The sequence below is a fragment of the Ctenopharyngodon idella genome, chromosome 11 (genome assembly GCF_019924925.1).
Source record: "Ctenopharyngodon idella isolate HZGC_01 chromosome 11, HZGC01, whole genome shotgun sequence".
NCBI classification, from domain to species: Eukaryota; Metazoa; Chordata; class Actinopteri; order Cypriniformes; family Xenocyprididae; genus Ctenopharyngodon; species Ctenopharyngodon idella.
The window spans coordinates 16607027-16629889 of NC_067230.1; the positions used below are offsets into that span (position 1 = coordinate 16607027).

Consider the following 22863-nt stretch of genomic DNA (forward strand, 5'->3'; position numbering starts at 1 on the left):
TTGATCAGACATACACTGAAACCAGTTCTGTGGCGGGTTTGTCCTCTTTAAGGCCAATTGAACAGAAATCAGTCTGAAACTAGCAGTATCTGACTGTATTGACACATGAATCAGACCAATGTAGGCTAATATTCTTGTAGTTGGGCAGTAAAGCACGTATAATATTGCATATTGGTCATGATTTTGTAATCCTCTGAAAATGTCAGCTATTTGAAATTTTCCACACAGAATCTTGACAGGAATCTTGAGCTTTTCCATACTTGTGCTCAAACATCCCAGAAAACAGAAACATCCCTTTGTCAAGTGTCAATTTTAAATTCCGAAATATATCATTTGTGTCTTCAAAATGTATTTGCACAATTGTTTTAAAAATTAATGTTACACTGCAAAAAATTGATTGCCTTCTTCAGTGTTTCTGTCTTGTTTTCCAGCACAAATATCTAAACATTCTTACATCAAGATACATTTACTGGAGAAGCAGAATGACTGTAGATATTAAGACTTGTTTAATGAAAAATGATAAAAATGAGCAAGAACAGTGGAGTCAAAGTGAAAATAACATTGTTTTTCTGACTCCAAAGACAGATATTTGTTCTTGTTTTAAACACAAACTCACTTCATTTTGATCATTTTTCATTAAACAACACTTAATATCTTCAGTCATTTTGCTTCTCCAGTAAATGTATCTTGATTTAAGAATTTTTAGATATTTGAACACAGAAAGAAAATAATTTTTTGCGCTATATAGAAATCATGCATTCAATAATGTCTAAATTTGAATTCAAATTAGTCACACTTTCTTTAAAACTTTCTTTAATTAAACAGTAAAGCCTCATGTCACTCGCTTGACTTCATCTTTTCCAAACAATAAAAAATGCAAAAACACACTACTATAGATTAGAATGCATTTCTTCAGTGCAGTTTTGACGTCTTCATTCAGTAGTTTGGGACTGTAGTTCAGTAGGCAGTGAACTCAATCCAGTCGTGCCGCAGGAATGTCTCTATTAGTGTGACATTTAATTCAGTCACTTTAGATGAAACTGCATTCAAACGCATTCAACCTCAACAGAGAAAATGTTATGAAACCATCAGCGGGGACAGGCTAAACTGAAAACATTGTAAAATAACTGTACACGCAAACATTTGACTTTCAAAAAACACTGTTAAATGCAAATAATACTAAATACATAATCATGCATTCTAGAAAAGCTCAATTAAGAGACTAATCAACTTTTAAAAAGTAGGAAGGAATAATTCATGTCAAACATCCAGTCAATCTCAGACACAGATTTATCTATCGTTTGGTAAACGTGAATCAAGTTAGACGGATTGTAAGAAATATAGTTACAACTACAATTAGAGTTGTTTGCATAAAATGCTTCATGAACATTCACGTGTTTGCTCTGTGATAGGCTACAGTTTATCTCCATAAATACTATTTTCTCAATTCTGCTCATATTTTCACTTACCTTCCATCAGTATGATCACTACATATTTTAGTTTTCTTTGCATCAGTTATCTTTTAAGATAAAAACAAGGGCTGTAAAAAGATTGAGATTAATTGACATTTTTAGCTGTAGTTAACACAAAGACAGATTTATGCATCAGATGCTCTTTACTCATCTCACTTGAACTCAATAAATGCAGTAATTAATAGAAACGCACAGGGGAAATACAAACACTGGAAATTATATGCATTTAAATTACATTGGCTACTAAATAATAGCAAATCATACACTGAGTCCATATCATATTCCCATGCTTATTTATATCTCTGATGAGGACTGATACTTCGGTTGACAATAGCAAACATTAGATCTTCATGAGGGTCGAGTGTAGAAAGAAAAGGCAGTTTTTGAGCCATTTAGTCCCCCATCTGTCAGAACAGAATCGGGAAATGTATATTACACACTTGAGTGTTTTGTATGGATAAAGAGATCCCTGTGGATCACCGCTGAGCCTGAACTGCAGAATCAACAGAAAGATTGAAAGATCATTAATCTCGTTGAATTACCACACTGAGGTACACAATAATATAAGAAGGATGTTTTCTTTCATTTTCTCTTTGTTATATATAAAAAAACATTCATTATATCTAACCAAGTTTCATATTTAAGTTTCTTCTTGCACCAAATGAAAGCGTCGATAAGACCTCAAGGGCATGAGCTGAAGGAACCATGAGCACACTCGCATCACTGCAGCTCACCGGCGCCATCTTGTGCACTCCCCCGATAAACTGAACAGCCAATCAGAGTTCTCTCTCTCTCAACGACGGCCCGACGCCAATTCAACATGCTGAATCGGCCCAAAAAAAACCCTGACGACATCCGACTGGAGCCAACGGTGCGAAACAGTGAAAAATGAAGCCAACCGATGCTCAAAAACAGCCCAACACTGCCTGACAGCTTGTTGTGTCATGTTAATATTTTTGCAAAATTGTTTGTCATTTGTCACGTGTTTGTTTTTGTGTGTGTTCCCAATAACAGCCCAGCACTGCCCGACAATATTTGTGCATATCGTTTGTCGTGCAGTTCATGATAAAATTAAATCATTTCAATGTCTGATTTAAAGTTTTGGTTGCCCCACCCTCATCTTCAAAGAAGAGAAGAGATTTTTTGCTGCAAGAGGGATTGTAAGTTTACAACAAATAATCATGTGCCCCTATTTGGGTGTGAGCAAAAACACGCCGTTTTTGTGTGTGTCCCTTTAAATGCAAATGAGCTGCTGCTCCCGCCCCCTTTCCAGAAGAGGGCGGAGCTTTAACAGCTCAACAACAACAAAGCTGGAGAATCTCACGCAGCCAAAATGAGGATTGTCAGTAACGGTGTTCAGCCTTACATTGTTCAAACCGGAGTCGACACTGATGGAGAGACTCAGGAAGAAGTTACAACTTTTAGACGTTTCTGAATGGTTAGTGGATAAATTTATGTAGTTGCTGTGGAGTTGATTCAACTCATCCACTAGCATGTGCCGTCATGTTAATCTTTTGTGTTGAATTGACCCTCGTTTGTGAAGCAGTCCGGCGTAAAATGACGGCATGACAACAACACTCTACTACAACAACTCTTCCTCTTCTCTAAAGCAGCCCAACATGGCCCCACCCCCTTTGTTGTGTGTTCTTGGGGGCGGGGTTTATGTAAATTTTAGGATTTGTGATGTCACGTTGTAGTCCCTACCAGCCGTTTGTTGTAGTCCTTAAAAAGCAATTTCTGTAAAAGAAAATATCTCTCTTTGCATTGAACTTTGAGTGTCGTAACTTTGCAGATGTTGTTTATGATCAAACAGCAACATTACACACTAACTAAAGTTATAAAAGTCAAATCATAATCAACCACGCCTTTAATGATCTTCATGTTTGACAGATCTGTGATCTGTGATCAGATTTGTGAGTTCTCATCAGCTCTGTATCATGCTTGTCCTTTCTCTGTGTGTCGTGCTCTCGCCCTCGAGCCATCCGTCCTCTCTGACAAATAAAACCCATAATGCTTTAGTTAGCTTGCATGGACAGACTCGGAAGGAACTCAGTTCAGGCTTCAGATTTTATCTGAAGAACACAAGCTGCAACAACACAAACTCTCACTGTTCACTTTAGTAAACAAACAACCTGAAGTCTTTCCAGTCTGGACACACACAAGCCTCAGTGTATTCGTCAGCAGAAATGCTTCTGTGGGATTTGTGCAGTTTCATATGGCCAAAAATAAAGTGTAAAAAAAGCAACAGCTCAGTTTGGAAAGAGAATTATGCATTATTTTTTCAGCAATCCATTGTGCATCAAGAATCAAATCAAGATTCTGCATTGAAATTATTTGCGTAGACAAGGTCATTTATGCCGCATCTAATTTTAGCTTACTTCTGTATATCTCACAGCATGTCAATCATTTTGCCATTGAGAAGTGTTGGCAAGAAAGCGTGATTAGAAGAGGCTAGGCTCACGGGTGAGTGACGTCTGTGTTGACCGAGACATGAGAAAACAAGCACCCATGAACACCCTTCAGAATATGTACAAATCTGTTTTTAAATATCATTCCTTACTTTCAGAAATGGACACATGCTGTCTGAAGTTGGAAATTTCTTCTTCTCAGAAGATGTTAGATATTAAATGGTTATCAAATAATCATGAAATATTAATCTATCTTTGATGAATGTTCAGAGAATAAGGCTGATTGTAAACAACATGAATCGGCATTTCTGAAGATCAGGATTGTCCGTGTGTTTGTCGTCCTCCAGCGATCCGACTGAGTGAGATTATGGAATAATGCGACAGATTCACTCTGTCTCAAACACAAGACAGTCAGAGATGTTTAGTCTATGAATTAATTCAGCAATACAAAAACAACGCAGTTCATAAAGACGGTGACAGTAACACCTGTTTACTTAAAAAATTCTGAATTAATATGAAGTCAAAAATATCAAGATGGTATAATCATCCTAATAAAGGTTCCAAAAGCCATAGAAGAACCATTTCTAGTTCTCCAAAGAACCTTTCAGTGAACAATTCTTAAAAGAATCATTTTCTCTTAGTGATCAGAACATTTTAAAAATATAAAGAACATTTTCCACCATAAAGACCCTTTTGTGGAATGAAAAGGTTTTGTGGATGTTAAAGGATTTTAATAGAACCATCAATGCCAATAAAGAAAAAAACAAAATCTCTAATTCCTGAAAAAGTACTGTACTGCAGATTGGCATAATCTGGCGTTTAAGAAGTTCAGAAGTTCAAATGTTAAAGACAGAGAAAACGTCGTAGCAAGATAAAGACTATTATGTTCTATTAAAGTGCTCCTCTTATGCTATTTTAAAGGTTAATGTTGTTTTGGCGTCTCCTACAACAGGTTCACATTCATCCAAGATCAAAAACACTTTAATTTCCTCATAATATCCACTGCAGCATCAGCTCTTTTCTCTCAGTGTCTGAAACGCTTCCATCAAGGATTCGGTCTCTCTAAACCCCGCCTTTCTGAGAGCTGCTCTGCTCTGATTGGTCAGAAACCAAACGCTCATTATCATATCTGAATCTCAGCTCTTGATTCACAGTGATACGAACAGTAACGATGGCGTGGGTTTTACCGTATCAATCTCATCAAAGTGGATTTGCTTTGGCAGCAGAAAACAGCGTCTTCTCGACATGAACAACACGAACCAAACTCTTCCAGTCTCAGATACAACTACAGTGATTGAGGGCGGGGCAAAGAGACGCTGTTCAGCCAATGAAGACCAGAGGCGGGGATTATGCAAATTAGTTACAAACCCACGAGCAGGAAGTGAGACTGAATTACTGACGACTCGTTTCAGTTCAGAATCGTTTCTTTCTTTTGGGAGAAAAATATGCTATTACTTTTTACATGACAAATTAGAGTCTTTAATTGGTTAAAGTCTTACAAAACTCTATGAACCAACATGAATTTCAAAGGATTTCTCCTCTTTCTCGTCTGGCACACCCTCATTTGTCAGGGACTCGTGTATCAGAGCATCACGACTCACGATCCAGCAGAGATCAGGCTGTACGGAACGGGAATGACAGTAACCTTTCCCAACACGCGGTGTAAAGTCATGTAAAGATCAGCTGCGTCAGTGACTTCACCGGCTCTCCTCCAGCAGTGTTACTCTGAGGTGAGGAGGGAAAACCTTTAACAAGAGAGGATTATTAAAGATCTGAGATAAAATGCAGCACACTATCACATCTGATGCGATCATTTCACAGGGTGATAAAGACTAGTATGCCCTTCAGAGGGGTATATAAGCACTCGTCAAATATAGAATCACGCTCAACTTTGCAAGCCAAATCAGAGAAACTGCAGTTACATTTTCAATTTTTAAATGTTGCTACTTGTTTCAGAACATTCAGAAAACATTCAAAAGTTCCCATAATGTTTGAAAAATGATTAAAGAAATGTTTATACTGGACATTTTGAATGTTGAGAGAACAAATATTGTCGGCTTCTTGACAAATTCCTTTTGTTCCTGTTGCTCTCAGACAGCTGAGCTGATGATATGAAATACGTGTTCACTTAGAAAGGATTCATTCTGAGATGAAACCAGAGAGAGAGAGAGAGAGAGAGAATAAATGAAGATGGTGGTTCAGCATTTCAAAACAAACTCTTTGTAAACCGATCTCACTTCACTGATGCAGCGCTGGGAAATCCTGCCCGTCTCAATCTTCATGTGAGTGAACTGGAAAGAAATTGGAGAAAAGTATTGATCCTCACAAAATAAAACTAAATCTTTGTGGCGAAATTCAATATTTCAATGTGACTGGCCTAATAAACTGCTTTACTCCAGTGAATATTTCTCAGGTTTTTATTGATGTAATGATTTATTACAAAGATACAACTTTTAAAATGTAAAATTAGAACAAGGTTCAACCTTTCAGTTCATGTCTACCATTATTATATAGTCACTTGGCATTATAATGTTATATACATAATTATATATGACATTATAATGTTAGTTTGGAGGACAGACACTGTCATTATCCTCATTTAAGTTTGGATCTTGATGTTTGAAATCATCTTACAAAACCACTATAGTGATCATGTAAGCATATAACTCATCAAGTACACTGCTGATCAAAAGGTTTTTATTTATTTATTTATTTTTATTAAAGAAATCAATACTTCTGTTCAGCAGGGATGCATTAAATTGATCCAAAATGACAGTAAATATAAACTAAAAGATTCCATTTGCAATAAATGCTGCTCTTTTGAACTTTCTATTCATTAAAGAATCCTGAAAAATAACAGTTTCCACAAAAATATGACTGTTTTCAACATTAATAATAATCATAAATGTTTCTTGAGCATCAAATCATCATATCAGAATGATTTCTGAAGGATCATGTGACACTGAAGACTGGAGTAATGATGCTGAAAATTCAGCTTTGATCACAGGAATAAATTACACTTTACTATATATTCACATAGAAAACAGCTGATTTACATTGGAATAATATTTCACAATATTACCAAACCTTTTAATGGCATATTATATAGTTTTTTTAAAGCGAACTTTAATAATGTCGACTCATACAATATTTGTTGTGATTTCCCCTCCCTCCTCCAGATGATAACATGTTTTCCTCAGCCGTTCGTTCAGTAATGAGGCGTGTGTTCATTTCTTAAGACGTTCTCCCACAGATCACTGAGTGTTTAAGACCTCTGCTGTGGAGAGAGTGTTGAACATCACGATCTGCTCACCGCCGATATGAGGGCAGATCTTTCCTTCTGCTATCGTAATTGCTTCTGATAGCAGCTCTTTCTGTGATGCTGCGTTTGCCACGATCAGCTGTATTATCTGCTGCGCCTGAAGCTGGATCTGACAGCAGCTCTCGCTTTCTGTCTTTGAGTCCTCAGGATCCAGTATGACACGGACTAATCCATACAGAACCAGCTATAGCTGCTCAGTAACCCTACACATCCCATAATGCTTCATGATAATAAGATCATTCCTTGCAAATCTGAAATTATAATGTGGTGTGGTATACCCATGTAAATTTACATAAAATAGGTTATGGATAATTACTAGGTTAAAACAATTCATTAAAACAACCCAATCCCTGGGTTAAAACAACCCATTCGCTGGGTTAAAACAACCCAATCACTGGGTTAAAACAACTCATTCGTTAAAACAACCCAATCACTGGGTTAAAACAACACATTCGTTAAAACAACCCAATCACTGGGTTAAAACAACTCATTCGTTAAAACAACCCAATCACTGGGTTAAAACAACACATTCGTTAAAACAACCCAATCACTGGGTTAAAACAACTAATTCGTTAAAACAACCCAATCGCTGGGTTAAAACAACTCATTCGTTAAAACAACCCAATCGCTGGGTTAAAACAACACATTCGTTAAAACAACCCAATCACTGGGTTAAAACCACCCATTCGCTGGGTTAAAACAACCCAATCACTGGGTTAAAACAACTCATTCGTTAAAACAACCCAATCGCTGGGTTAAAACCACCCATTCGCTGGGTTAAAACAACCCAATCACTGGGTTAAAACAACTCATTCGTTAAAACAACCCAATCGCTGGGTTAAAACAACTCATTCGTTAAAACAACCCAATCGCTGGGTTAAAACAACTCATTCGTTAAAACAACCCAATCGCTGGGTTAAAACAACTCATTCGTTAAAACAACCCAATCGCTGGGTTAAAACAACTCATTCGTTAAAACAACCCAATCGCTGGGTTAAAACAACACATTCGTTAAAACAACCCAATCACTGGGTTAAAACCACTCATTCGCTGGGTTAAAACAACCCAATCACTGGGTTAAAACAACTCATTCGTTAAAACAACCCAATCGCTGGGTTAAAACCACCCATTCGCTGGGTTAAAACAACCCAATCGCTGGGTTAAAACAACTCATTCGTTAAAACAACCCAATCGCTGGGTTAAAACAACTCATTCGTTAAAACAACCCAATCGCTGGGTTAAAACAACTCATTCGTTAAAACAACCCAATCGCTGGGTTAAAACAACTCATTCGTTAAAACAACCCAATCGCTGGGTTAAAACAACACATTCGTTAAAACAACCCAATCACTGGGTTAAAACCACCCATTCGCTGGGTTAAAACAACCCAATCACTGGGTTAAAACAACTCATTCGTTAAAACAACCCATTCGCTGGGTTAAAACAACCCAATCACTGGGTTAAAACAACTCATTCGTTAAAACAACCCAATCACTGGGTTAAAACAACTCATTCGTTAAAACAACCCAATCACTGGGTTAAAACAACACATTCCCTGGGTTAAAAGAACCCAATCACTGGGTTAAAAGAACCCAATCACTGGGTTAAAACCACCCATTTGCTGGGTTAAAACAACACATTCCCTGGGTTAAAACAACCCAATCGCTGGGTTAAATCAACCCAACACTGGGTTTGTCCATTTTCAACCCAACTTGGGTTGTTTTAACGCAGCATTTTTGAGAGTGTATGGAAACATGTTTCTGCCATGGAATAAAAAAACAATTCTTTTTCTCACAATTTCAAGTTTATATCTTGCTGTTCTGACTTTAATTCTCAGTCAGAACAGCACGACAGAAACTTGGAACTGTGAGGGGGAAAGAGAGTAAAAAAGTTGCAATTACCTTTTTAATGTTTTTCCCCGTGGTGGAAACAAGCTTGCAAGTCATATCTAGAGACCAAATTATTTTTTCAATACTAACCAGCCGGAATAAAAATGCTTAGGCACAAAATGAGGGTGTATGCATGCTGTAGTAATGGATCATTATATATGCTGTATATTATTTAGAGCTCGTTGAAGCATTCACAAGTGCTCAAAGAACAAAATGACACCAGGCCTTCAAGTGATCAAAAGACTGCAATATGCAAATGAACATTTATTACATAGACTTTGTATGACTTACTTTTGTTGGCAACTAGAACTACATATCAATGTTGAAGAGATTTTCATATAATCACATCATAAAATTCTGTCATCATCATGTACTCTCTAATGGATCCCATTGACTTCCATGGGGTCCATCAACTGTTACCAACATTCTTCCAAATATCTTCTTTTGTGATCAGCAGAAGAAACTCATACAGGTTTGGAAGGTGAGTTAATGATGACAGGATTTTCATTTTTGGGTGAACTATCCCTTTAAGGTTTTGACTGAAAACAAATACTGAACATTTCCACCATTATGAACCATATTATAAGAAAGTTTACTGAACACATTCTCTAGTAAAGAGGAACCATCTGTTATTAAAGGCTTTGTGTCTAAATGTAAACAGTAAAACGATTACTGAAATATACACTTCATCTGCCACTATAATGACGATACAAGACATGATAATGTCAAAACAGTTTGTCCATCTGGCTTTATGATTGACATTTATTTTTTGTTGTCAATCAAAGCTAATAATTGCCATCAAGCGCTTGTGAAGTGTAAAGTCATTCTGCCGTACAGATGGGAGGTCTGCTGGTCCTTGTGTTCGGCACTATATTAGACTGGAATTATGAAAGGCAGCTAATGCCAGCTCATGCTGTCACGCTCTGTAACGGCTCCGCAGGGCCAGCATTAAATAGATTGTGTCTTTGGCCCGCCAGCCGTCTAATATTCTTTGGGGATAATGTCCGTAACTCTCGCCCTCCAGACGACTGCAAAGTCATTGGGCAGCACTGCTTGTGCTCTGGTACAATTCCAGTCAACAGACTTTTGATTCATTGGCTTTGCAACCAGTTCTTTCCGTCACGACGATATGTTTCCTGCCAAAAAATACATTCAAATAGAAAACAATTAAAACAATTCACACCAACCACTTAATAGGACTCATTGTTCCTCTAAAAAGCAATTAATTGATTTTAATTGTTTATCCATTAGCCTGAATGATCCAAAATTGGATTTAAAAAAGGAATTAAGAAATTGCTGTTTTAAAGGCAGTGTATAGTTTCTGTGTCACTAATGGAACTCAATATAATTGTAAAAATAATTAGAAATTGTTGTTGTTGTTGTTGCAACGTCTTGCCTGGAATTGTATTGTTAAACAGCTTTAACACACTTTTGCTCTTCACATGTTGGTCAAAAATGACCTTTTTTATTTCAGTGAAATGAATGTACTATATTTTAGTTTGATCATGTTTTTTATCTAATATTTTGTATTTTTAGGGGATTTTATGGTACTACATTATATTTATGCTATAGTTATAATCCATTTATTGACCTTTTTGAGCACAGACCTGAAGATGAAATTTCCAACTTAAACAGTCATAAATTTTGAATGCTTTAGAGCACAAACTTAATTTTGATCTCTTTTCAAAGACGACACTTGGCAAATTATTACTGAAGTGAAAAGAGTTAACTTAATTTTTCTGTTTATTGTTATGAAATATATACTTTCAAAAACATGTTTTACTCTAAAACTGCAAGAAAATCAAAGCCATAAATCTAAACAAGTTGTGTTCCAAATTTGAGCTTGATTTCTTAAAAAAAATTGTTTTCAGTAAGATTTTGTTTGGCCGCAGTACCAAACATTTCCACTAGATGAAACCTTTCGAATCATGTCCATGATTTTATTTTTTTTATTTTTTTCACATAGCAAGTGCCAAAACCTTTACCAAGTTCCATATCATTCTGATAAAGTAAAAAATTCTTAAAAATAAAAAAAACCTTAAATTTGTTGGTCAAAAATGACCGAAGAGCACCAGAGGGTTAATGTTAGTATAAATAGTTTGAAAACTTTGGAAGTTTGAAGGTGCTCTGAGTAGTTGCTAGGGTGTTCTGGGTGGCTGTTAAAGTCTTGATGCATTGTGGATAGATGGATAAATGGATGGACTGCGGATTTAATTTGATTATCCACTATGGGAAACTACAGCAATCCCAAATATTGGACTGAACCAAACTTGAAAGCTCTAGAACTGAATCTTGAGACAGTTTAGTGCGAGAATGAAAATAATAAAAGGCTTTGTCAAGTCAACATAATGACTGTTTTCAAATAGGTTTCCCAAACACTCCCATAGTCTGCCTATCGGATTGGTCAAACAGATACAGTATTCGGGCGAAGTCAGCTTATGATTGGCTTACTTACAGTTGTCTGCACATTAAACCAGTCTGGCCTGTTTAGTTCTGTTATAAATCCTGAAAGAGATCCAGATCGATCCAGGCAGGAGAGATACAACTAAAGTCGTCACATATCACTGCTGATCAATGAATTCAAAATGCTTGTCCAGTGACAGTTTAACCATTAAAAACGAAATACATCTCAACAGGCAAACCGAAATCAATGTTTATAGACTACAACAAGCTGACTGTCATGTCAAAGAGCATCAGAGCTGCCAGTCAGAGTCTTTCTACAGTCAGGATTGGAGGAGCCTTAACGTAATTCACTTTTCTGCTCCGCACTTACAGACATGGGATGGATCTGCTTACTTATGCCACAATTGGATTGTCTGTAGGATTTCAATATGCTGTGATTTGATTAGAGTGTGCCTGAGCTTTCTTTCTGTCATGATAATTGTCCTCTTTTCTAAGACTTCGTAGCACAATCACATTTTGCCCGTAACAGTCTCTGAGGGCTCATACGACTCATGCCAGAAATAAAAAAGACAGAACACCGTCCTCAAATAACACACGCCTGACTGGTTCATCTGTCACTTTTGCCAAATTTCTCCACGAAAAATAAGCATTAGGGTTATAACTTCTTGACTGTTTTTCAAATAAAAGATTTCCTGTATCATAAATTGATGAACTTTTGCTTAAAAACAATAAAAAATGCCCCGATTCCTCTCAGTTTAAGAAAAAAAGGTCACCCCAGATAAAAAATAGGAACAATCATATAACAAACGTTACTGCTTATAAGTAAGTAGCACTTCTTAAAACTTTCTAGAATGGTTTCTGGAACATTCTAGGACTGTTGAGAAGTGATTCATAGAACAATCCAAATCTTGGTATAAATATGTATGAGAGAGAGAGAGACACAGAGAGAGAGAGAGAGAGAGAGAGAGCTTTATGAGCTAACAACTCAACTTCATACTTTTTGATATTTGTTCCAGTAGCAATATATGATGTCACACAAGATAAGTGACACTACCAAGGCCATCTGGACCAATAATCTAGAGAGATTTCAGCAATCACATGGAAGAAGAGGAAGTGTGAATCTTCACTAGAAGAAAAGGGAAAATCCACTCCAAATGCACATTATTGGTACCAGTTATACCAAGATTTGGATTGTTCTAGCAGTTGAGGTAATGATGTGATTGCTTGCAGATTACATGTAAGGCCTGGGACACACTAAACGATTTTCAAATCTTAAACGGGGTGGTTGATTATGATTTGACTTCTTTAACTTTAGTTAGTGTGTAATGTTGCTGTTTGAGCATAAACAACATCTGCAAAGTTACGACGCTCAAAGTTCAATGCAAAGGGAGATATTTTCTTTTATGGAAATCGCTTTTTAAGCGGCTGGTAGGGACTACAACGAGCTTCTTCCTGGGTTGGTGACATTTACATTTACAAATTTACATAAACCCCGCCCCCCGAGAACACACAACAAAGGGGGCGGGGATATGTTGGGCTGCTTTAGAGAAGAGGAAGAGTTGTTGTAGTAGAGTGTTGTTGTCATGCCGTCATTTTACACCAGACTGCTTCACAAACGAGGGTCAAAGATTAACATGACGGCACATGCTAGTCGATGAGTTGAATCAACTCCACAGCAACTACATAAATTTATCCACTAACCATTCAGAAACGTCTAAAAGTTGTAACTTCTTCCTGAGTCTCTCCATCAGTGTCGACTCCGGTTTGAACAGTGTAAGGCTGAACACCGTTACTGACAATCCTCATTTTGGCTGCGTGAGATTCTCCAGCTTTGTTGTTGTTGAGCTGTTAAAGCTCCGCCCTCTTCTGGAAAGGGGCCGGGAGCAGCAGCTCATTTGCATTTAAAGGGACACACACAAAAACGGCGTGTTTTTGCTCACACCCGAATAGGGGCAAATTTGACAAGCAATAATAAATGATCTGTGGGGGATTTTGAGCTGAAACTTCACAGACACATTCTGGAGACACCAGAGACTTATATTACACCTTGTGAAAGGGGCGTTGTAGGACCCTTTTAGCTTATTTTAAAACTGTGGGAGACCACAGACATAATGACAGTTTTAATCATTTTTTAGCATTATAATCCTCTGAACGAACACGCTAGATGATTCGACTGTGAGACCGTGAGACCACACACCTGTTGATTGCAGAGACTCGCGAGATCAAACGTGACTTGAGAAGAAAATCAAATGGAGGACAATCGACATTGTCAGCAGTGAATGTGGCTGATCTTCTGTCTCAATATTCCACTTTCATGGCATGTTTGTGGCTGCCAAGTTTCAGCTAAAGAAGTACGCAACATGGAGGTGGAGTTGATGCGATTGAATTTAAGATGAGCTTTGATTTATAAAGAGAGGTGCATTTAGAAACATTTTTGTGTATATGGATATTTTATAAACATTAATACACAGGAGGAGGACAGGTGGTGCATGCAGAAACTACTGAGGAAAACATTTATGGCTGCATGAAGGTCCATTAAGCATCAGTTGCACTGCCAGCAGTTTCCCATCATGACTCCTCTCTCGTGACCAAACCACGCCAGTCTGAGCAGCAATGATTTAAGAGCCGTTTAAACTGACAGTCATTTAATCGCTGGAGGTTTACAAGTCACTGTACGGCTGATCGATCGAATAGGGTTTTGTATTGGTCCGTGTTGCTGTCGTTCAAACAGCACAGTGTGACACAACTGAAAGGACAGCAGGTTTGAATCTCACTAGGGATGTTCTTGGTACTTCAAGAAGTAATGTGTTTCACGACTGAGAAAAGGGTGTTGCTGGCTGTTTTTCAGCTAGAACAGATTCTCTTTTGTCTCATTGTTCCACTTCATCTTATGAAAATGTCAGAAGTAGTTGCCGATTGGTATTTTAAAACAAACGCACAAACGCAATATGAATTCATCAAAATTGCAAAAAAAAAAAAAAACATATTTACACAAATATATACATATGCAGCATCATTGGCAGTGCTTCATGGGAATGGACGGTCACTGCGGAGCTCTTTGGTCGATCTCTCTTCACGATTATAGATTTGTGTAATACTAATCAAACACAATTTTTGTTAGGAAATGCATCAGCACTAACACTGAACACATTCACTCATCGTTAATGGCAGTCTGAAATTACTCTGATTTGAGGATCATGTGGGAGCAAATGTAAAGAAGATCATTTAAAGACTGCACGAGCACAGTATGAGCACACATGACCGGCACATTGGATGGGTGGCCATCACCGTGAGCAGCTGTTGAGAAATCACCATGGAGACCGTAGCCACGGGAACGCCTCTCTTCATAAGAGACTGAGAGACACCTGCTAGAAGCCGTCCAGGACCATCTGACTGATCTCGGTTGGACTATAGGGTACTTCAGGAAGAAGTCATGAATTTGAGTTCACAGCTCTCAGATCAGATCAGATCAGATGCCCATGGGTGTAATGTGTGTTCTGAAGTCGGTTTATATTGCCAGTGTAGCTTCTACAGACACATCACAGCAGTGGAAGAAGCTCTGCAGCTGACTGAAGATAAATCATCTATCTTCAGGGGTTTCTCTGAGGAGGAAAACATTTTGGATGAGAAAATATCTGAGAGTACAGAAATGAAAAAAAAAACATATAAAAAAAAATATAAGATGGAATATTGTACAAACCACTTTTATCTCTGAAAATAACAGCGGCACCAGCGGGTCAGAGGTTACCGGGCTTTTGCTGTGATTGGCTGATTACTTTGTCAATACAATTTATATTTTTAGTTTTCATGTTAATTTTAGTTTAATTTTTAGTCAATTCTTTACATGCTTTTGTCATTTTAGTATTATTATTATTATTATTTTTTTTTTTTAATATTGCTATTTAGGTTTATTTTATTTTTATTTCAGTTTTAGTTTTTATTTATTTCCAAATAATAATGTTAGTGCTTCAACTTAAACTTATTTCAGTTTATTGCTAAAGCAACATTTCAAAATGTTGTTCAGTTAAAATCTTTTCTACTAATTTATGTTTTATTTTATTTCAGCTTCAGGGTTTAGTTTAGTTTTTAGTTTATATTTGTTTCCATTTAATAATTTTTGTGCGTGATCTTAAACTTATTTCAGTTTATTGCCAAATCAACATTTCTATTTTTCATTTCAGGTTTTTCAGCTTTTATTATTTTATTTTATTTTGCTTTATTTTAGCTTTATTTCAATTAACAGAATTTTTAAAATATTTTTTTTGCAAAAATATTTTATAATTGGTTGCTTGTTGCTTTAACGATGTAAATATCAAACGGAGCATGCATTTACACTGTAGTAAAAAAGTCACTATTATTTCAGAAAAGCACCTCATGTTAATGAATAACACCATCAAATGAACATAGATGAATCAACTAATGACCTCATAAGGCGTGTCCTCGTTAAAAAAGCAGGTGAATGTGAAATAATGTGCCTAAAATGCAATTCTAGAGCTATAAAGTTTAGCTGAAGCTCCTGTGAATCAGGCCTGTGCAGCAGCTTTGGCCCTGGAGATCCCTTTGACTTAATGACTGATTGATGGTGACTGAACCGAGTGTTTGTGCTTCTCAAGAGTGATCCAGAACAGACTTCACTTATCAGTGACACAAATCAACAACGGCAGTATGCAAGAAACATGATTATGAACATCAAACTGAATGCCTTTAGACTCGAAATAACCATGTCTAACTCCGAGCACTCGATGTACAGCAGCAGTTACAGCACATTTCAAGCCCAGTCAGTCATGTGATTCACTGTTTAAATCACTGCCCATTTGAGAGCTTGTCCAATCATCTTCAGGAGAAAATCAGTGGTTCAGCTAATCACAGTGCTATTTGTAGAGATGCTGCTGAGAAGTGTGGTGTAGACACAGATAATTACATGCTCTCTCTCTCTCTCTCTCTCTCTCTCTCAGTGACTGCATCATCCTTTACTAGTTCTAAAATGTCCTTCTGCAATTAGTAAAGGTTAGGCTTGGGTAATTAGAAACAATGGTTTGGACCGTTTCAAAGCAAGATGCTGAATCTGTGGTACAAAAAATAGCTCTACAGACTGTAAATGGTTTAACATCAGATTATTTGTCATTTTACTGTAATATACCTGTCAAAAGGTTTTTCAAGGTACAATGAATTTAATTAATGTTAACTGCATTACTGTAGAGTCACGTGTTGCACTGATGGGGTTTGGCTGTCTATATGAGTACTGGCCATGTGTAATAGACAGGCCTCTGATTCATCATATGGCTTTATACTGTACTGCCTGTTTTATTATGGTGGTTATCAGTACATTTTAATGTAAAAAGCAGATTTTGGCAGTTCAAGTGGATAGGTTTTAACACCTTTACTTACAAAGTAAACAAATTATTGAAGAAAAAAATACAGAGTTGAGATCCATGGCTGGGTAGGTTACTTTTTAAAATGTATTTCACTACAGATTACAAAATACATGCTTTAAAAAGTAATTTGTAGCATATTTAATTAGATTACCCAAGTTTTGTAACTTAATCTAAATACTTTAGAATACGTTGGAATACTAATAAGTATATGTAACACACACAAAAAAAAAAAGTAACTGAGTTTTTGTCTCACAATTCTGACTTGTTTCTCAGAATTGCGTGATATAAAGTTGCAATTGCGAGTTATAAAGTCAGAATTGGAGTGCAACTGATAGAAAACAAAAAGAGAGGTATTTCACATTTCATGGAAGGACAGTGTTACTGCATAAGGAAAGGCCTTAAAACTGCTAAATCTGCTAGGTACCCTAGGTATTTATCTGATACAACGGCTAATTTTCCAGAAAAGAAGTCAGAATTGTGAGATATAAACTCGCAATTTTCCAGAAAAAAGTGCAGTTTTTATCACACAATTCTGACTGTTTTTTTCTCGCAATTGCAAGTTTATATCTCACAATTCTGACTTTGTTTCTTGCAATTCTGACTTTATAAAACACAATTGTGAGTTTAAAATTCGCACTTCTGAGAAAAAAAGTCAGAATTGTGAGATGCAAACTCACAATTGCCAGGAAAAAAGTTAGAATTGTGAAATAAATTACATTAAAATTCAAAGTAATCACTTTGGTCATCTAAAATACTTTTCAGATGTAAATGTAATTTGATTACCACCCATTTAAAATGTACCTAATGAAATACAGTTACTTAAATTTTGCATTTTAAATGCGTAACTAAGTTACATGTATTTCTTTACTCCCCAACCTGGATGTAATGCAATACCACCGTGGGTTTTGTATTAATTTTCAATAATTCAATGCTTTGTTGTTTATTATTTATTACGTAACATGTTTCATACAAAAAAAAGTGCAAGTTTGTTCATATATTGTTTTCTGAGAAGGAAAAATGTTTCAAATGAAGCCAAAGCATCATCTTTGCGTGTCATTTAGGAACAAACGGACTGACAGTCGATCTGGATCAGCGTATGTGAGAAGAACTGATTTCACATACATTATTCCTCACACACACACACATATATATACAGTATATACAGTATATATAGACTATATAAAATGACATGCAGGTGTGTATTGCAAACCTGGTGACATGAGGTGTTAGATTCATCAGCACTCTCGTCATGACCGCAGGCAGAACGGTGAACAGAAGCTGAGCATGACAAAGACTCTCGTCGCTCTCATAATTGGATCAAGTCCGTGCTGAAAATGTTAAGTGTTTCACCTTTAATAGCAATGACAATGTCTAAAACAGTCATTAGAGACTCTGTAGGTTCGAGACAGAAAGTGCATGTTGTGCCCTTGTTCTGAGCTCAGAATCTCTCAGTGGAAGATCTGAATGCTTGTTGGCAGGTACTGTAGACATAGTGGCTGTCAGCGGCATTGATTGGCTTCCTATTACTGGATGTACTTTTTGAAGGCACTGAATCGACTGCACTTTAGCTGCTGGGAGCAGTTATATACTCTACATTGATCGAAATGAATAAAACATAAAAAAACACAGAACTAATGGAGTAGCTGAAAGGGTCGGCTTGGCATTGGTGTGTTGTTTCAGAACAATGCTCAGTTAAAAAAAAAATGTCTCATTGACACATTATTATTACTATTGCACATGCATTTGTACAAACGTAACGTAAGTCATAAAACTATGTCATTTATTAGATGAAAAGTCGAAATTCTCCATTAAAAATGGAGTGCAGGCGGTAGAAAACAAAAAAGAGAGGTATTTCGCATTTCGTGGAAGGACAGTGTTACTGCATAAAGGCCTTAAAAACTGCTAGATCTGCTCACTCTTCGACTCTATTAGATAAGAACAAACATAACCCTAGATATTTATCTGATACTATGGCTAAATTAACGAGAAATAAAGCTTCAACTTCAGAAGTTTCCAAACAGCACAGCAGTAATGACTTTATGAATTAGAGAGAAAATTATAACAATGCAACCGTCTACTACAGTATCGTATCAGATGTTGTGCTATAGACCCCCTGAGGAAAAACTCCATTCATTCATTGCTATAGGAGAGGAAGAATTGTCTAAACTTGTTAAATCCTCAAAATCAACAACATGTATGTTAGACCCTATACCCGAATAATTGATGATGCTGAAATTAATAATTTTCCTGTTATCACTGTAAAGCTGCTTTTTCAAACAATCTGTATTGTTAAAGAGCTATGTAAGGTAACTTGATTTAAAATCTATTTCAACTTTTTAATCTCATAATTATGACTTAGTATGGCATAATTTTAAGATTTACCAAAGCATGATTTTATGCTTATATTATTAAAAAAATGTGTCTAGAGATACAGTATGTCTCTGATGTGTTTAAATATGTAATTAACAAATATTTGTTCAGTTCGGTTCTGCACACACTGTGTAGACTACAGTTTTTGTAAACGCACTTGTCATTACCTGATTTTGTCATGCCAACTGAATTTAGCAGCAGTGTGTGTGCGGCCTGTGTGTTAAAATACATCACTGTGATTGTGATGTTTTTTTCCCCAAATCAAAGCTCCCATGACAGACTCCTCAGAATGGTTAATATAGCCATAATGATGTGGCTCATAATCGGTGATATTGACGCTTCATCCAGAGCACAGATGAGATTCTCACTAGGACACTTCCCCCTCTCATTCATACACACAGATGATGGCAGCTGCCTCTATCAAATGGCAGGATCAAAGGAGTCGACTCTTATTAGTATCCCTCTTTTATCTGCAGGTTGGTAAGCTGCAGTGACGCAGAGGAGGGCATGAAATCACTTTCCCTATTCAGAGGGTGAAGACTGGGTGGGGAAATGTGCCCTTTTTGCTAAGGGACGTCCTGGAGCTTGAAACAAGCTTGACACTGTCTTTATTGCTGCAGGGTTTCAAAGTCAAATCACTAGATTTTTTACTATCATTTGTTATTTCAGACACAAATTTAATCATAAAACCTATGTTTGGTTCAGCTGTGCTAAAATACACTGTATAGTAACAGCTAGACACAAAACAGTTAAAGGGCCTTTTTATGCCCTTTTACGAAGAATAAAGAGGACATAAAAAATTTTGAAGTTGGGTGGCATTTTAACCTCTTTCAAATGCATTTTTAGGCTCAGCCCCCATTCATTTCTGACCTCAAACTGCATCGTCTTCACAACACTATAACCAGAGGAGTTATTCTGCAAATTCCTCTTACTGTCAGTCCGTTAAAGATTATCCATGTGTATTCATAGCACACTTGTTCTGCTCGACTGCGCTCTTTAATCACTGGCACTTTGGAAAATCCAGAATATTTCAGTACAGAAATGAGCTGAGATTTTAGAAAAGCTTTTCCTGAGTTGGCAATGGACCAAAAAAGTCAACCGTTTCTTTCCATTTTTTTCTTTCAGTTTTCCTCTGCTAGCCTGCAGTAAAATAATGACTTAATCACAAAATGTTCAGCAGGACTCCTTGAGCGCACCATCAAACAACCACGTCAGAAGACAGCGTTAACCTGAGTGATTCATAACGGCTGTCAGAGCGCTTCTCTGCTCACTGGCTCCTCTTCATTCTTCCATACTAATCTGCTAGAACATTGTTTCTGTGGCAACATTATGATGAATTACATATGTAGTTTTTAGTAGTTAATTTAGGTGGACTGAAGAGCCTAGTTATGAGGATTTAGATATAAACATCTAAATGAAGATTTTTATCATTTTTAAAGAAAATGTGCTGTATGCACCAGTATAATTAGTGTCCCCTAGCAATAGCAGCATTATCATTTAAAAAAAAATAATATCTGATCAAATTAACCTGGCTTATTTGGGTCCAAAGAAGCGCCCCTGATAATAGGGTTTTTTGGCGAACTTTCGCTAATGTTCTGCCAAGTTTCTCTCAAAAATGAACAAACGCTCTTCCAGTAACGTTCAGAGAATGTTTGTTCAAAGTTATCTGATCTTTAGTGATGTTCCCAAAACATTCAATGTTCAGAGAACATTCAAAAATAACATTTTTATAACTTAATATAAACATTGGTAAAATGATCTTAGGACATGATTCTGTTAGCTGGAGCAGTTATTGTAGTGAAACCTACAGCCCTTCTCACGTTTGGTGTTGATTAGAAAGATGTCAAAAGCTACCAAAGCAGAGCAGTTTACCTGACCGCTGCTGTCAATGCTGCCAGACCCCATGGCTACGTTCACACTGTCTGTCCAAATCCGATTGGAAACTGACATATACGCTTTATGTGCCGTGAGAATGTCATATAAACCAGGCGAAATCAGACTGAAATAGATTTCCAGAAATGCACATACGGATGTAGCTTGAAACGGATTTGTAAAAGTCGCATTTCATGTGGTTTTTTGCCATTCACACTTTCAGATTCCAATCGGATATGCACCAAAATCATATTTGGACTGACAGTCTGAACATAGACCCTGTAAACCCTGTTCACACCTGGAATTAAGATGCGTTTTGGTCGATCAGATCACAAGTGGAAGACTCTAAATACAGGTGTAAACGAGGCTTAAAACGTTTTGAGATTGTCCACTTTCAACCACTTCTAAAGGTCATTCGAAAACGCATTGCTTTCGTAGTGGACGAATGTGTTCGAACAGCCACTAAAGACCGTCTACTCTCCACCTACTGATCTAATGTATAAACATTATGGGAAGAGCTCTAGCCAGACGGGATTTAAACTTTGTCGGCTGAAGCCCTAAATTTGTGGGCTAAAAATGTACCGAGCACAATGTTCTCTCACCAATCCTGATTTCTAACACACACTCACAGCGTTCGGCATGATCTTGCGTTTTCAGAGCAGAAATGAAAGCTGATGCTCTCCGTATGTTTTTCCATCATCCCCGGTTGTGTTCATAAACAAGCTTATTTCATCCATTAGATTGAAAGATCTGAAAAAGCCCATACATTTACCCGCCCATAGACCCTCCCCTCGAAGAAATCAGGACAGAAGTGGTTGAAAGTGGGCGGATTAAAACACCAGGTGTAAACGGGAATGAGTCTCCCACATTTCCTTGTGATCTGAGCAACCAAAACGCATCTTAATACCAGGTGGAAACATGGAGATGGACTGAGATCGCTGAGGAAAGTTCACTGGTCATGCACACCATCACTATATACAGTATATACATATATATATAAATAAATGCTTCTCTTATTAGTGCACGACTGCAGCATGTATACACTCATATATGGTAAGATTGTCCTTTATTATTACTTGAGTTCTCTATAGCTGCTGGTGTTCATTTTCTTTGTCAGTGCGGCGCTGTTGTTCATTATGTAATCATATATCCACCTCATTTTTAAAAGCATTTGGAAATTGAATGTCTGGCTTCCAGTGTCATTCACCTCCAGTTATTTTAGCAGAACAAAATAACTTACTTCTGCGTTGAAGGTGGATAGCTTTTTTCCTTGCAGGTCCAAGGAATTATCAGTGTGTTCTCTAACAGACAGCTGCCGCTTTATTCCTGTATTTACTCTCAAATGCTCCCGCCGACATACAAACATGCACATATATAATACTAGGGTGATTCTTTTGAGTGCTGCTTCTCTCTGCAAAACTCACTTCCACGATGATGGAGTGATGATGTGGGTGGCTGTTGCTATGTGGTTGCTAAGCTGGTCCATGCTTTGCTCTGAAGTTACTAGGGTGTTATGACTGGTTACCAGGGTATGATTTGTGGTTGTGTTATTCAGCAGGTGATAGCCCCTGAATTGGGAAGCGTAGCAATGCTGGACTATATCACATGAAGAGAAGCTGTGGAGCATGGAAACTGGCAGAACTGCGCAGAAACTATTTTCACTGCCAAGATTAAAATCAAGCAGCTGGTGCGTGCGGCACGCTTCACTGGCACTGGACACTTAACAATCCAACCTTTTTTATTTTGTGCATT

The 22863-nt window shown here is 37.1% G+C and overlaps 1 protein-coding gene across 1 annotated transcript in view; it reads left to right on the forward strand.

The window, feature by feature from the left end:
* Positions 1–22863, forward strand: part of syn2b (synapsin IIb) — a 69052-nt gene that overhangs the window by 6556 nt on the left and 39633 nt on the right. The gene's annotated exons all lie outside the window — the stretch shown is intronic.